Below are 5,028 nucleotides of genomic sequence, written 5' to 3' on the forward strand. Positions count from 1 at the left end.
CCGATTCATAGAAGGTTTCTCTAAGTTATCAGGCTCGTTGACAAAGTTGACTAGGAAGAATGTAAGATATGAATGGACAGGTGAATGTGAATAGAGTTTCTAGGAGTTAAAGCAGCAACTTATCACTACACCAGTACTGACAATCCCTTCAGGAGAAGAAGGCTTTGTAATCTACAATGATGCGTCTCAAAAAGAGCTCGAGTGCATACTGATGTAATGGGGAAAGGTGTCAGCAGTGATCTTTGCATTGAAAATTTGGAAGCACTATCTATACAGTGAAAGGCGTAAAATTTTCACGTTTCATAAAATCCTTAAGTTCATTTCCACACAAAAAGAGCTAAATATGAGACAAAAAAGATGGCTTGAGTTAATAAAGGATTATGACTGCACCATCAGTTACCACCTAGGGAAAGCTAATGTGGTAGCTAATGCTTTGAGTCGGCAGTCGGTGAATGTGTTAGTCTCGACAGTGGTGGCTCAACATCAAATCAGGATGAATCTAAAGAGGTTTGGTGTCGAATTAGTAGAGGGGAATCATCAGGTGTTCATTGCTAGTCTGGTTATCCAACTAACCTTACTGGAAAGGATTAAGACCGCGCAAATGAAAGATGGAGAGTGGGTAAAAATTGTGGATAAAGTACAAAGTGGATTGGGACTAGGTTTTATATCTCAGACGAAGGAGTTCTAGGATTTCTCACTAGACTGTGTGCCTAATGATGCAGAGATTAAAAGGACAATTATGTGCTTTTTTTATACTGTACATCCAGGGAGCACAAAGATGTATAGGGATCTGCGAGAATCCTTCTAGTGGAACAACATGAAAAGGGAGATTGCCCGGTTCGTGGAGCAATGTCTGATATGTTAGCAAGTGAAAGCAAAGCATTAGAGACCAGCAGGACCATTGCAACCACTTCACATTTTCGAGTGGAAGTGGAAGCACATCTCCATGGACTTCGTAACAGGGTTACTGCTGGCACTGCATAAAGAAAACGCTATCTAGGTAATTGTTGATCGTCAGACAAAGACTGTACATTTCATTCTAATTAAAGTCAGTTACTCCATGAATAGGCTTGCAGAGCTATATGTGTAGGAGATAGTTAGACTTCATGGCGTGCCAGTGTCCATTGTCTCGGATCGAGACCCATGGTTCACCTCCTAGTTTTGGAAAAGTTTGCAGAGGGCCTTGGGATCTCAGATTACCTTCAGCACGGCGTTTCACCTGCAAACTAATGGACAATCAGATAGAACGATTCAAATATTGGAAGATATGCTGCAACATGTGTGCTGGATTTCGGAGGTAGTTGGATTCATTTTTTGCCACTGGTGGAATTTGCTTATAATAACAGTTATCAGGCTAGTATCGAGATGGCACCATATGAAGCATTGTATTGCCAAAGGTGTCGATCTCCATTGTATTGGGATGAGGTTGGCGAATGGCAGGTTTTGGGGCCAAAAATTATACAGTAGACTTCTAAAAAGATCAAACTCATCAGGAACAAAATTAAAACAACCCAGAGTCAGCAGAAAAGTTATGTTGATACATGCCGACGAGAGCTAGAGTTTGGGATAGGAGATAGGATATTTCTGAGGATTTCTCTAATAAAGGGAGTTATAAGATTTGGAAAGAAGGGTAAGCTAAGCCCTAGGTACATCGGGCCATTTGAGATACTAGAAAAGGTTGGTTCAGTTGTTTATAGGATAGCGTTACCCCCTGCATTATCCAGGATTCGTGATGTTTTTCATATGTCTATGTTAAGAAAGTATGTTCCAGATCTTTCGCACGTGATAAGTTATGAATTCTTGGAAGTCAGAGATACCTTATTGTATGATGAAGTGCCAGTTCAGATATTAGATCGAAAGGAACAAGAGCTAGGTACTAAAAAGATTTCGTTGGTGAAAGTGCTCTAGTGTAATCACGTAGTGGAGGAAATTTCATGGGAACTAGAGGAGGAAATACGCCATAAGTACTCGCAGTTATTCGACGAGGCCCAACGCTAACTAAGTAAGTGAAACCGTCCAGGTGAGAGTTTGATTGTGAATATATTTGGTTTTGTGCAAATTGTCAAGTTATGTTCGAGTAATTGTAAATCTATAGGTTTCGAGTTTCATGTTTTGAGTGGTTTTGGGAGAATTTTGTTGGACTGCTTGTAGTCTCCCAAAAACCGTTATTGTAACCACAATATTCCTCCGCCATAAGTGAGGGTAATTAATAAATTTGAGATGGGGTTGCTATGTGGGCGGCTACCGGCTCTTCCTAGAATCGGGGGATCGATTTGGTAATTCCGAGAGTGATGATAAGTACAAGTTAAGTAATTTCGATGATGAAATTTTTATAAGGAGGGAGTGATGTAGGAACTTGAACCCAAAAAATAAAAAATAAATAAATAAATAAAAGAGAAAAGAAGGAAATGGGTTTGGTACAAGCCAAACCGTCGACAGTTTCAGAAATCTTAGGAAAATCGTCAACGGTTTCAACTACCGAGAGGTATTGCGAAAGAAACAAGGAGAAAATGGTTTGGTTAAAGGCTAAACCGTCGATGATTTCAGGAAAAACATCGATGGTTTCGTCCCGGGCTGAAAGCTTATAAATAGAACTTGAGTGTTTTAAAATCATTTCATTCCATTTCTCTCCTCTCTCACTGTCTCTCTTTGCTAGGGTTTCGTTCTCCAGCGCATCTCTCTCTCTCTCTCTCTTCTATGGTCTCCCGAGGCCCGGCTAGCCCTCCGGTCTTTTCCCTCTTCCTTCTCAGCTTGTCGGCAGCTTTCTCCTCCTCGTATTTAGGAACTTGGGATTTGTTCCAGGGAGTGTGGTAGGTGTATTTTCAAGAACAGGTAAGGGGAATAGATTATGTTAGCTTTTTCTCAAGTTTGAACTGCTTAAACTTGTGTATATGAACTCGTATATGTGGTATATGATTTTCTAAATGGTTCTGGCATATAAAATTGACGGTTTTGAGTATTATTCATATTTGGGGAAAAACCAAAGTGAGTAGGGTTGCTCATCTCCTTTTTCTATTAAAACGGGTATTTTGAGTTAAATGAAATTATGGAGAAGAACAGACCTAGTTTTCCAGTAAAAATATATTTTGCTTGGGCAATTTATTATGTTATGATATACCACTCAAATCGTGTGGCATGAGTTTAAATCCCTTTATTGTATAATTGAATCTGAGTATTATTATGGTATTATACAGTGAAAATTGCGATTTATACGAATTTATGGAAAATATTGGAAATGTGATATAACGGTTGTATGACGGGTTCTGATATGACTGCTTTATGCCGGGTTTTGATATGACGGATGTATGCTAGGTTGTGATATGACGGTTGTGTGTTGGGTTTTGATATGACGGTTGTGTGTTGGGTTTTGATATGACTGTTGTATGTCGGGTTTTGATATGATGGCTGTATACTGGGTTTTGAGATGACGGTTGTATGTCGGTTTTTGAGATGATAGGTTTTATTTTGAATTACAAAAATGAGAATATTTTATTAGTTTATTACTTAAATTACATTATATGATTTAAGAACCCTGAGTACCAAATGTGATGAGAGCACAGTACTGGTGCTAGTGAATGAGTTAGTGCAACCACATGGTAGTTGACGTGTAGCCCTTCAAACAATCGATTTGGTCGCGAAGAGTTGTTGTACCCCCCTAGAGTCTGGACCAAGCTGGGTAGGCAAATCGGACTAACAAACGAGATTTCACTAACTTAGCTTGGTGGTAGGCCAGTCAGAGTTAAGTCCAGTTTATAGACCGCACAACCCGATCATGTAGGGTTATTACATCTTAAATTCTAAACAGTTAACACATTCATCCTCCTTACCTCAACTTTGGAGTGGTGTCTGGAAACCCCAAAACACAAAACTGCTCCAATTAACTTGCTAAAGGTTGCTCCTAGGACGTCGTGGTGATGCCGAGAGAGAGATTTATTTTTTGTTTAAACTAAAACAAGGTTGTATGATTTCCTTTTATTCAGCACTGCTAGACAAAACCGTTGATGGTTTTCTAGCCTCACACCAAACCATCGACAGTTTGGTTTACACCAAACCATCTTCCATCTTTTATTTGTTTTTCTTACTACTTAAATTTTCCGGATCTCTACATATTAGAACAAGTTTTTGTTATTATTAATATTTGATATAGAGAAAAATATAATAAGAAATAGGTTTCCTTTTTTTTTTTCTTTTCCATTCTTTCTCTCAATCAAAATCCTTGATCTAGACTTGAGTGAAATTTAATAAGCTGATTTAAGTTTGAAACTAACCCATATATAAAATTATTATTATTTAAAATAGTATGATAAATTTATAATTTAGTTTTTATAGAAACTAAGATAAATTAGTCAAAATTTTCTATAATTAAATCTTAGATTTAGAAATTTTTGCTATATAGAAAATATAATAAAAATATGTTTCCCTCTTATGCTCCTTTATATGCACTATCAAAATCCTTGATCTAAACAAATCCTACATATTCTATTATTTTTTACAATTATTTTTAAAATTTTAAAATTTTCCAATAAAATTTATTTTTTTAATAAGCTGATTATTAATTTGACACTAACCCATAAATAAAAGTATTAATATTTTGAAATTATATCATAACTTTATAATTTAATACTTGTAACCACTAATAATAAATCAATTAAATTTTTCTATGGTTAAATCAGAATTGGACTAAAATCCATGCAAATTTTAAGACTTAAGTAACCATGACATGAGCTTTGTAAGGTGGATATTTAGATCGAACATTGAGTTGACATGTTTGTTGTTACAATAATTTGAGGATGAAAGATTAATTAGTTGCATGGTCAACCACCAAAATATTTACTCAAAATGCAATTTTAAAATTTAAAATTTTCAATAAATTGCAATTTTATAAATTAGTTAATATATTAAAATTGACCCATAAATAAAAATTTTAATATTTTTAACCTGCAACATAGATTTGAAATTTAATATTTGTATCAATCAATGATAAATAAATTAAAATTTTCCATAACTGCTATTGATAGTTGAATTATA

Source organism: Malania oleifera, chromosome 2 (assembly GCF_029873635.1).
Source record: "Malania oleifera isolate guangnan ecotype guangnan chromosome 2, ASM2987363v1, whole genome shotgun sequence".
Lineage (NCBI taxonomy): Eukaryota > Viridiplantae > Streptophyta > Magnoliopsida > Santalales > Ximeniaceae > Malania > Malania oleifera.